At 41.6% G+C, this 13,013-nt stretch overlaps 1 protein-coding gene across 1 annotated transcript in view; it reads right to left on the bottom strand.

Annotated features, from left to right (window-relative positions):
- Positions 1-13,013, bottom strand: part of ube2o (ubiquitin-conjugating enzyme E2O) — a 111,370-nt gene that overhangs the window by 97,846 nt on the left and 511 nt on the right. The window lies entirely within an intron of this gene.

Genomic DNA, 13,013 nt, shown 5'->3' with positions numbered 1-13,013 from the left:
TGAAAGTAGCATCGTGCTAGCTCGTAGGGGGTAGAGCTTTCCTTAATGTCATGCAAATGAGCACCATTATGTGCCCGCCCTACACCCAGAGTAGCTGAGATGGAAAACTTTGAGGGCAATTTTCTCCCTTTTCTGTTTTAAGAGGTATACACTTTCAAAAGGCCACACATTCTTCAAATATTGTCAGATCTCCACATGGAAGGCATCATTGGAAAGCTTAGAAACTGTACTTTCTGAATCTGTCAATAACTCAAAATGCCCCCGGGCGGACATGTGTCCCTGGATTCCGTTATCTGACACAATTTGGGTAAAATGTCTCTTTGCAAGATTCACCTCGACCAAACATTTTTGTTTACCGTGAACCAGCTTCTGGCAGAATTCCCGTTGGATATTTGACAACCCTTCATGGTAGGATTGGTAGAGTTCAATTAAATTTGTTTTTTCTTGCCCTGGACTCGACTTATAAGCACGGTCCCATGTATTTTTAATAGGATTGAAAGTCAGGGCTTGTTTTAAGCTTAATGTTAGCCTGCTTTATCCTCCACAACCAGCTCTGATGCGTGTTTGGGTTCATTGTCCTGTTGTAATTCCAAAGTCACCCTTACAGGAAAAAAAAAAAAAAAACACATGACTTTCCCATGTATTTCACATGTGATCACGTGGTAACGTGGAATACATGGTATCAGATTTTGTAACGTGTTACCATGTAGAGCACATGTGGAAAACATTCCCACATGTGATTCACATAAAATTGGGCCAAAACCACGTTTCCCATGTGCAAAACACATTTTCCACATATTTCACGTGTGAGAAAGTCACATGTGAAGTTCATGTGGTTTTTCTGTAAGGGCGTGTTCAAGTTTCTGATGGTTTATGCTGAAGTATTCTGAGGTAGTCCATTATTCCATCCACTTTGTGCAACGAACCAGTTCCACTGGCAGCAAAACAGCCCCAGAGCATGATGATCCTACCACCACCACCAGCTGGTACAGTGTCCCTCTGTACATGGTGGTCATTGTGGCCAAACAACTCAATCTTTGTCTCATGTGACCATACAGCTATCCTCCAGAAGGCTTTTTCTTTGTCCGTGTGGTCAGCTTCAAACTTTAAGCTTGAAGGTGTCGATTTTGGAGCAGGGGGTTATTTCTTGGATAGCAGCCTCTTAGTCCATGGTGATCTGAACTGTAGACAGTGATCCATCAGTTTCCAGTTCATGGCAGGACTGTGCCATGGTGGTTCCCAGGTTGCTCCTAACCAACCAAACCAATTTCCTTTCAGCTGAGGGTGACAGTTTGGGTTTTCTTGAAGCAAAGTGGCTTGGCAAAGTGACTACACCTCACAATAACTTGGGTACAATTGTTTGAACTGATCTTGGAATTTGCAGTTGTTTAGAAATGGCTTCAAGAGACATTCCGGAGTCGTGTACATCTGCGATCCTCTTTCTCAGATCTGCAGTGAGCTCCTTGGACTTTCCCCATTTTACTATGTGTCAGTCAATCCAATGAGTGCTGTAAACAAACCCTTTTTAGGAAGGCACAGAGAAGCTACCAGCTGTAGTCAATCATGATCACTAACAGGAAGTTAAGGCCCTGTCCACACGGCAACGGATTCAGGTGAATCCGATACAATTGTTTATCGTTTAGGCCTGGCGTCCACACGGCACCGGCGTTTTGGGTGCCCCAAAACGCAATCTTTTGAGAACGGGTTCCAGAGTGGAAAGATCTGGCAACGTTGCCGTTGCGAAGTCATCTGGATGAGTAGAACGGATTTGTTTACGATGACGTCACAACCACATGACTGTGAGTGCTTCACGCCGGGTAGAAGTGTAACGAACTCGATGCGAGTTGTCAACAAATCCTATAACTTGGTTCATGAAACGCGCTTACAAAATATTTTCACTGTGAATATTTATTGTGTAATGGTGCAAAGTGAGTGAGAGAGAGAGAAAATAACCCTTAGGGCAGAGTCAATCCCGCCAGCAAAAATAGGGAAAAAAAGGAGCGATCTCACCTCTTCAGATGCTGGTTTAAGTCCTACAATACATTCCTCAAAAAGGGCGTAGAACAACAAATTAATCCATCAACGTGTAGCATTCAACTTATTCCGGACCATTAAAGACGCCGCCTTCCGCGTAGAATTATACGTCATCCTCGCCGCCATATTGGATAGGTCAAAGCAGAGAATAAAGATGCCTCATTCATGTGCTGCGTTTAACTGTACCAACAGGTTTACCGTCCAAACGAGATCACATGGGATTACCTTTCACAGGTGAGACTGGAAAAATACTTTTCATTGTATTTGGTCATTATAACGTAATTTTACAAACAGATTTTCCTGACTTTGTGGCTAATATGAAGTCTCGCGCATAATAGTTTATGCGCATGCGTCCTTACTACTTCTATTGTTCTGGTGTCTCCGAAGGGACCGTCTTACAGCGCCCCTAGAGGTGTGGCATGTGTATTGCATCGTTTTCAGCAAGCGTTGCATTGCCATATGGACCTGATATTTCACTGATCGTTGCCCATTTGGACATGATATTTTTTAAAATAACATCTCGTTGCCGTTGTCGTGTGGATGTAGCCTAAGAGACCTCGACCTTGGCAAGATAAGAGATGTTTTGGAAGTTTCAGCACCTCTAAATTAATAATCTAAGTGAGCATATGTACATTTTTACGCTGTATGTATAATTTTGACCGTGCTGATTTCAGAAAACCCAAAGAAAATTAAAACCTGTGCACCAAATTCTAGTGGTTTTTTTTAAAGATGTATGCTGTACAATCATTCTGCCACAGAAAAAGAACAGTTCAAAGAAATTATTGAAAGCTCAAATACTGCCATGACATTCATGTCACTGCATGTAAACTTCTGAGCACAACTGTACATCTTTAATGACTTCAAAAAACAAGAATTGAGTGCACAGGTCTGAATTTATTTTGGATTTTTTCTAATCCACACAGACTCAAAATGATACATACACCCCCACTAATATTTGGTTAAATGTCCCTTAGCAAGTTACACCTCGACAAGATGCTTTGGGTAGCAATCAACAAGCTTCTAGCATAATTCTGGCTGGATATTTGACCACTCTTCTTGGCAGAATTGGTAGAGTTCATTTAAATTGGTTGGTTTCCTGGCACGGACCCGTAGCCCACAAATTTTCAATAGGGTTCAGGTCAGGGCTTTGGGAAGGCCATTCCAGAAGCTTAATGTTAGCCTGCTTTATCCATTCCAAAACCAGTTCTGATGTGTGCTTGGGATCATTGTCCTGCTGGAACACCCAATTGTGTCCAAGTTTCAATCGTTTAGCTGTTGATTTGAGGTGAAGTTGAAGAATTTGGAGGTAGTCCTCCTTCATTATTCCATCTACTTTGTGCAATGCACCGTGGGTGGCACAGTGGTGTAAGCGGTTAGCCCGGTCGCCTCACAGCAAGAAGGTTCTGGGTTCGAACCCAGCGGCCGGCGAGGGCCTTTCTGTGTGGAGTTTGCGTGTTCTCCCCGTGTCTGCGTGGGTTTCCTCCGGGTGCTCTGGTTTCCCCCACAGTCTAAAGACATGCGGTTACATTAATATGGGACGAGCTTGGACTGAGGTGCCCTCGAGTGAGGCACCGAACCCCCGACTGCTCCCCAGGCGCTGTTAGCATGGCTGCCCACTGCTCTGGGTATGTGTGTGTTCACTGCTTCAGATGGGTTAAATGCAGAGCGGAAATTTCACAAGTGTGTAATGAATAAAGTTGTGCTTTCTTTCTTTTTTTTCCCTTTCAGCACCACGGGCAGCAAAACAGCCCCAGAGCATGATGCTACCACCGCCGTGCTTGACAGTTGGTCCAGTGTTCTTCGGTTTGAAAGCCTCACCTTTACTCCTCCAAACATACCTCTTGTTATTCTGGCCAAATGGCTCAATCTTTGTCTCGTCTGACCATAAAAATTTTCTCCAGAAGGCATTTGGCTTGTCCATGTGGGCAGCTGCAAATTTCAGTCAAGCTTGAAAGTGTCGATTTTGGAGCAAGGGCTTCTTTCTTGGTCAGCACCCTCTCAGTCCATGGCTATGTAAAACTTGCGTCACTGTGGACAGTGACACTGGTGTTCCAGCAGTTTCCAGTTCATGGCAGGCTTGAGCCTTGGTGGTTCCTGGGTTGTTCCTGAACATCCTAATCAATTCACTCTCATCTGAGGGTGACAGTTTGGGTCTTCTTCCAAACCTTGCCAAAGTGGTGACACATCCGAATAATTTGGACTTGCATACAATTGTTTGAATTGATTATCTTGGAATCTGCAGTTGGTTAGAAATGGCTCCAAGAGACCTTCCCAACTTGTGTAAATCTACAATTCTCCTTCTTAGATCTTCACTGAGTTCCTTGAACTTTCCCATGGTTCTGAGTATTAGGCCCCGTCCACAAGAGTACGTTTTTGTCAAATCCACATAAATACTTTATCGTTTTGGCCTCGCGTCCAGACGGAGCTGGCTTTTTCGAGGTGTGAAACCAGTATTTTTTTTCCCCAGAGTGGGAAAATCCTAAAACGCCAGATAGCCCGGAGTCGTCTGGACGGCGAAGCGGATTTTTTCAGAAACGATGACGTATAAGCCCCACCTCTCTAACCTTTAACCTCAGCCGCCGCCGCTAGACGCGTCATAACAACAACGGCGGACTACAGGCTTGTGCTCGTACTGCAGAAACAACTCAGTCTATTACGGCTGCTACAACAAAACCTTCTGCTTTTATATTACTGTGAGGAGCAACAAAACTTCTCGTTATGAGCTTGTTTTGTAAACAGCGTGTGACCTTTATACGCATGCTCCATGGCTTCTCTTCCGGTTTTAGTGTATTGGTGTGGCGGCGTCACAGCGCCACATACAGGCCTGGCATATGTACTACAGCATTTTGGGTCATTTCCAGTGAATCGAAACGACGCCGTGTTTACGGAGATTTTTTTCAAAATGACAGCGTATTGGGTGAGGCCACGTACTCGTGTGGACGGGGCCTCCACACGGCAACGGATTCAGGTGACTCCGATACAATTGCTTATCGTTTAGGCCTGGCGTCCACACGGCACCGGCGTTTTGGGTGCCCAAAACGCAATCTTTTTGAGAACGGGTTCCAGAGTGGAAAGATCTGGCAACGTTGCCGTTGTGAAGTCGTCTGGATGAGTAGAACGGATTTGTTTACGATGACATCACAACCACATGACTGAGTGCTTCACGCCGGGTAGAAGTGTAATGAACTCGATGCGAGTTGTCAACAAATCCTATAACTTGGTTCATGAAACGCGCTTACAAAATATTTTCACTGTGAATATTTATTGTGTAATGGTGCAAAGTGAGAGAGAGAGAGAGAGAGAGAGAGAGAGAGAGAGAGAGAGAGAGAGAGAGACTCTGCCCTTAGGGCAGAGTCAATCCCGCCAGCAAAAATAGGGAAAAAAAGGAGCAATCTCACCTATTCAGATGTTGGTTTAAGTCCTATACAATACATTCCTCAAAAAGGGCGTAGAAGAGCAAATTAATCCATCAACGTGTAGCATTCAATTTATTCCGGACCATTAAAGATGCCGCCTTCCGCGTAGAATCATACGTCATCCTCGCCGCCATATTGGATAGGTCAAAGCGGAGAATAAAGATTAGCTGCGTTTAACTGTACCAACAGGTTTACCGTCCAAACGAGATCACATGGGATTACTTTTCACAGGTGAGAAACAACAAATTAATCCATCAACGTGTAGCATTCAACTTATTCCGGACCATTAAAGACGCTGCCTTCTGCGTAGAATCATATGTCATCCTCGCCGCCATATCGGATAGGTCAAAGCGGAGAATAAAGATTAGCTGAGTTTAACTGTACCAACAGGTTTGCCGTCCAAACGAGATCACATGGGATTACCTTTCACAGGTGAGACTGGAAAAATACTTCTCATTGTATTTGGTCATTATAATGTAATTTTACGAACAGATTTTCCTGACTTTGTGGCTGATATGAAGTCTCGCGCATAATAGTTTATGCGCATGCGTCCTTACTTCTTCTATTGTTCTGGTGTCTCCGAAGGGACCGTCTTACAGCGCCCCTAGAGGTGTGGCATGTGTATTGCATCGTTTTCAGCAAGCGTTGCGTTGCCATATGGACCTGATATATTTTACTGATCGTTGCCCATTTGGACGCGATATATTTTTAAATAACATCTCGTTGCCGTTGTCGTGTGGATGTAGCCTTAGTCAAGCCAATGAGTGCTGTCAAACAAATCCTTTTTATGCTGGCAAAGAGAAACTAGTTGTAGTCAATCATGATCACGAACGAGAAGTTAATAGGCCTTGGCCTTGTCAACAGTTCAAGGAAATCATTAACAGCCCAAAATTACCATGACATTCATGCCCATGATGAGGGTTTGTAAACTTCTGACCATCAACTTCTGAGAAGCTGATAACAGCTTCTCTAATACTGAATGTAATGTTGGGTGTACAGAGCCTATCACGAAAGAGGAGCTAATCACCATTCAAGGACAAAAGCAGAATCATTAGCATAGACGCCATCTGCCCTTGAGGCTGACCGATGACTCGCAGGTTCGAGAGCAGCGTTTTGATGAGGCTTTGATGATAACAGCTTCAAAAGTAATTGCCCTATTTGAATACAGAAGTAGACAAACGATAACTCTGCTGATGTAAATGTACTAGTTGACTGTGAGATACAGTGCAGCAGCAATTGTTAAACCCATTCCTAAACCACCAATTCTGTGTGTTGGGGGGGGGGGGGGGGGGGGGGGGGGGTGATGGTGGTATTTTAAAAGTTTAGTTGACTGTAGCTGTATGATGATGCACTGCATTTTGCTAGATAACTAGAATGAAAATGTCTATCAACACATGTTTTATCCAGTCTTGCAACGTTGTTCAAATCTCGATAACATTTCTCGATTTTGGGGCTTGCAAAGCATAAATGATGCGTCTCTGGTGGATCTTGCGGTGAGTGAAACGTTAGGATGGATCCTCAATGGGTTTTCTTAATTTTCCGCTTAATAATGAAAAACATTAACACCACTGCTGGGTGACATGACAATATATGATATCGATATCATGATAAACAGTCACAGTATTTATTTATTATGGGTTTTAATGACCAGGTACAAACTCAAAGCAGATGCTATTTTCCCCCCACAAACTGACTGGAAGCAGCGGATTTAAAGTATTATAATTTAGATTATAATTTTTTTTAATTACAATTATTGACACCCCCCGTACAGATTAGTAAAAAGGGCTAGGGAAAAAAATTTTACCTTTTGGTGAAGTCGCTTCATCTCACACCGAAAAAAAAAATTAGAAAAATCCAACATTTAATTGAAAAATTTATTCAGAGAAAAACAAATCCCCCATTAAGAAATAATTATTTCCAACAAAAACACATGTGCCACTATTATTGGCACTCCTGCATTTTAATATTTTGTACAACCTCCCTTTGTCAGGAAAGCAGCACCGAGTCTCTCCGAGAACATTTTATAAGGTTGACGATACAGAGCAGGGCATCCGAGACCATTCCTCTTTACACAATCTCTCCAGATCATCCAGAGTCCTCGACCCTCTCTTGTGCTCTCTCCTCTTCGGCTCACCCCACAGGTTTTCAGTGGGGTTCGGGTCAGGGCAGAAGCTTGATTCTGTGCTCAGTAACTATTTTTGTGTTGATTTAGACATGTACTTTGGATCATTGCCCTGCTGGAAGAGACGACAACCCAGTTTTAGTTTCCTGGCAGAGGCAGCCAGATTCTGATTTAAAATGTCCTGATATTTCATGGAGTCCATGATGCCATGTACCCTAACAAGGTTTCCAGGGACTTTGGAGGAAAAACAGCCCCAAAACTTCACAGAACCACCACCATGTTTTACAGTTGGGATTGGGTTCTTTTCATTATAGCCATCCTAATTTTTACGCCAAACCCACCTTGAGTGTTTACTGCCAAAAAGCTCCATTTTTGTTTTGTCAGACCAGAAAACACGGTTCCAGTCAAAGTTGTAATAGAGTTTCGCAAACTTGAGCCGCTTTCATTTGTGGTTAACTGACAGAAAAGGCTTTTTTCCAAATAATCTGTTGGCATGTAGTTGGCATCTGATGGTGGTTTTGGAGACTTGGAAACCCCAAGATTTTACTTTTCCTTGTAATTCACCAACAGTTATCCTTGGGGATTTTTTTGCCTCTCTTGCCCTCCTCCTCACTGTATGTGGGGGCAAAATAAACTTGGGTCCTCTTCCAGGCAAGTTTGTAACACAGGTGGTGTCCACTTTTTTCTTTTTTAATTATTGCCCTAACAATAGAAATGAACATTTTCAGACGGATAGGTATTTTTTTTATAACCATTTCCTGACTTATGAAGGTCAACACACTTCTCCCTCATTTGGTTTGTGTTCTCTTCTCTTTCCCATTTTAATGGAAGACGAAGGGAATTTGACCTCTGTGCTACCTCATGTTTGTTCCCCGGGTTAATCAGGAAGTCACGGATTACAGCTTGAAAGTTCCTACACACTCCAAGCAACTCAAAAATGTACAATTTAAACGGGAAACCTGCTTCAGTTACCATCGTGTTCACTGTCATTTCCAGGGGTGCCAAATAAGAGTGGCACATGTTTTTGCTAAAAGTAATTATTTCTTGATGAGGGATTTGTTTTTCCTCTGAATAAATTTATTTCAATTAAAGGTTGGATTTTTCCCCATTTTTTCAGTGAGATATGAAGCGACTTCAATTAAAGGAGGATTTTTTTTCTAACCCCTTTTTACTCATCTTTATAAAGGGGGGGACCAATAATCATGAGGGCACTGTCTCTGAATGGATGGATGGATGGATGTAGCAAGCAGTGGTTTCCCAGCATTTTAAAAAGTTGTTTCGCCAAACTTACCCACGTTTGCCTCTGTCCTCGAAATGCAGTTGATCAACCAAGACATACAGTACCAGTCAAAAGTTTGTACACCCCTACTCATTCATAGGCATTTCTGTATTTTGACTATTTTCTACATAGCAGAACAATACTGAAGACATCAAAACTATGAAATAACACATGGAACATGTATGGAATTGTGTTAAAAAAAAAACAGTGTGTATATTTTTTTAAAAAAGGTTTCATATTTTAGATTCTTCAAAGTATCCACCTTGATGATGCTTTACACACTATTGGCATTATCTTAACCAGCTTCATTCGTTCACCTGGAATGCTTTTCACTTAATAGGTGTGCCTCGTCAAAAATGAATTAGTGCAATTTCTTGCCTTCTTAAATGTTTGAGATCAAACAATAAATAGTAAAAAAAAAAATTTAAAATAAAAAATACACTAAATAGCCCTATTCAACAACTGTAGCAATCCACATTATGTCAAGAACCGCTCGACTAAGTAAAGAGAAACAACATCCATCAAGACATGAAGTGACTTAATTAATAAAAATAAATAAAAAACACTGAATTAGAAGGCATGTCCAAACTTTTGACTGGTACCGTCTATACATAGAACTGCAAAAGCAGTACCATTTTAAAGATTTAAACCAGTACAAACCTTCACCAAATCAGCTGATTTGATGTTTCCATTTCACTCTTAAATCTCATTCTTCATTAGATATTTCACACGTTAATGCATGAAAACTACTTGCCTGAGGAGACTAAACTACTTAATAAAAAAAAAAAAAACATGTTTGGTTCACTAATAAATGTGTCCTCCCACAAAACTCCTAGACTGTCTTTAGAAACGTAATCTGATTATAGATATATTCTCATCCATGAATCAAAATGAATTAAATGAGGCTTTCTTATCCCTATATTCAGGACATTATTTAACAGCCAGGCAATCTCTTCCACTTAGTAAAAAAAATAAGTGTAATATTTAGGCTATCATTAGATATAATATTAATTATAGCTGCAAGCGGCTATCTATGGTATGTGGTCTGAGCATCATTCAAAAATAGTGCCCCCAGTGGCCAGGTCTCATGAACAAGATTTGCAAATGACAGCCATGTTTTCTTTAAATTTATCAACCAAGTTTCCCAAAAATCCACTTATAGAGTCATACTCCATTGCATATAACAGTTATTCCATGAAATCGAGTCGTACATGAGCTGAAAGCTGACAAGGCAAGTAGCACCGAGCACCATATAAGCCATGTACGACGAGATTGAGTGGAATAACTATTTTATTCTATCCACATTCGCTGGATTTTGAAAAAGAGCATTTTTATTTTTGCAAATTCGATAAATAAATGTCCGACAAAATCATTCCCGCTTAGAATGTAAACAAACCGGCGAAATGACAATAGCAACTTGTGAAAAATGCTATAACAATAATTCTGGAAAAATTAAAAAACACGTTCTTGCCATCAAATACTTTCATTCCATATTTTGTTGCTTTTTTCTTGTATTTTTTGAGGTTTTGTTTTCAAGTAGAGTTTTTCTTTCATCCTCGGTGGATTCAGCAACACGCGCCGCCATTTTGTTTTTCTCTACTCTCGGTATACGAGCTGATATCCGAGTAGTAGCCAATTAGAGTGCACGATTGCTCATATCCAGTGAATGTGGACAGAATAAGATACATATATCAGCATTTCATCTCATTTCAACATTCTTTTGAGGAATGGATCAAAACTTAAAACTCCAGCATCAGTCTCACGGATGTCCCCCGAGTAGAAAAGAGGATTCTGCCACTTCTTGAACAATTTGGTGTTTCTTAGTCACCTCATTGTGTTCTTGTTGAGAATCAGAATAACATATGATAACAGGTACTTCTGGTGCTCGGATCCCTAATTAGCAGCTTTCGTATCAGTAAAAGTGCTGCTCCAGTCAGTCTTTTTATATTTAAAAAAAAAAAGCCTGGCATGAGCATAGTCTTAACATTTTGTAAGCACCATTGTACAATTCTTTATAAATGCTCTCAGTTCAAAAGTCAAAACTCCAAAAGATCAGAAAACATTCTGCTACTTTAAAATTGATAGGACTCCTCAGCATTGACAAGAAACTGAAAGGTCTCTACAGCTGTACAATTTGCTCATAATTGTGGTTACAGGCCTCACAAACAGCATCGCGGTTAAAAAAAAAAAACCTACTGGTGAATTCTAAATCTCCTGCATTATTTGTAACAAACTTTGGACTTGATCTAAAGTCCTTCCCATGACATGCAATCAGGCGCATTGGGTGGCACCGATCTCCGTTTCCATAGCCCTCTGCCTCTTGCCTACACAGCTAGGGTTACAGTGGGGGGCTAGTTCTCTGGTAATCGTGAGAGTTTGACTCCCCACTCACATCTGTATTGCGGCGGGCCTTGCCAGACAGCAGTAGGTACCATTTTTACGATGGTCTTTGGTATGACCTGACTGCAAGTAGAACTCATGATCTCCCGATCGAGAGGCGGACACACTAACCACTAGGCCACTCACGGTTCTAGCTTGTGACTCCTTGGACCGTGTGCGAGTCACAAATCATCTTTGGCTTGTCTAGGATGATTACAATGCAAACATTTAGCAACTGGTTAAGTGGCTCAGATGCACATTGCAGTCTTCTCATATTTAAGATTTTCTACATTTTATACTTCCTGCATAGTCAGCGACATGCTCAATGCTTGAAATTGTATAACAAATCGAACTTCAGTGCTAATCAATGCTGAGACACATCTAGCTCCACGAGGTCATCCTGGTCTTGTCGATATTGAAGAGTGTAATTTAGCGCTGCACAATTTGGATGTCTTATGACCATTTCAAATCCGCAGTTGTGAAGAAAAATTTGATATTCAACATTTGAGACCAGCCTGGATTTGTTGACCAAAAATGTTCCAAAGCAGATGGGCTGATCAGATGTACTCAGCTAGCCCAAGCAGTCGTCACTTCTCTGGTGTAAGGTAAAAAGCATGTTTCTTCATAGACTCGTACGTTACATTTGCAGCCTTTCCTGACCATTTTTTTTCTATCACTTTTACGTCATGATTCAAACAGAAATCCACACGAATGCACATCACCTCAGCCAATCAACAATGTTAGCATGTCATACTTCCAGCATGGTGAATCACAAAGCATTTGAGAATCAGGCCAGAGAAATTGGCTCCCAGGAAATACGTCCCCATGGACTCAAGACGGCAACACCCAGGAGCTGGACTGCTATGTGGACAATGCTGCAGTAAGCAAACCTCGTGGAGTAATCCATGTTGGATACATTTCGGGATTGATTTGCATGTTGCTGCATTTTCAGCATGAAAGTTCGGCAAAAGCCAATTGTAACGTTGAAATAATTAACATAGGACACATCCTGTTGTTATGGTAATACAATTGATCTGCTCCAGCTTTCTTTTAACAGCAAGCGCCTCGCCTCTAATGATGGGCTTTGCACTAATGGCCAAAATAAGGGTGGTTGGGCCTGGTCTGGAATAATCAATCCTATTGTTTGTGGCACACAAAAGGCAAAGTGCAGGAACATTTGTCCAGCCCACGTTGTCAACACATACAACCTGCCCTCTGCATTGTCTAGATCATTTCAGGCTGAATTGGATGTCCAGAATGTGTAGAAGGTAGAACCATCCAACAGTGTTGCTCCAATCAATCAATCAATCAATTCCAAGGCCCTCAGCAGGGACGGGCGGTAACTTGCTGACATACTGAACAGTTCCTGAATAAAGAGGCGCTTCTCTTCACCTAAAGCCCGTTCCTGAAAAAAAGAAGTCATCGTCGAAACTAAAACCCATGTCTGACCAAAGAAGCGATCCAGCAGGTTCTGCTTGTTCCCAGAAGCACTACGAATGTATCTAGTTTATGAAGTGCATACTAGCTAGTTGTAGTGTTAGAAGCAAAAGTACTTTTCATTATGATCATCTTGCATGATGTTTTGTAAGAAACCCTGAAATGCACACAGCTACTCTGGACCAGTCACATCATAAGGTGGGGAGTGTCAGCTTAGGGTGGGTCGAATAAAATGCAAATGAATAGTGGAATTTAATCACTATTTAATGATTTCATTGAGAAAGCAATGACAATCTAAGTGGCAGTGATGATGATGATTATCATCATGCAACAATGAAGCATGGAC

The sequence above is a fragment of the Neoarius graeffei genome, chromosome 4 (genome assembly GCF_027579695.1).
Source record: "Neoarius graeffei isolate fNeoGra1 chromosome 4, fNeoGra1.pri, whole genome shotgun sequence".
NCBI classification, from domain to species: Eukaryota; Metazoa; Chordata; class Actinopteri; order Siluriformes; family Ariidae; genus Neoarius; species Neoarius graeffei.
The sequence above is the reverse complement of the archived record's forward strand: the minus strand, read 5'-3'. Positions and strand labels throughout refer to the sequence as shown.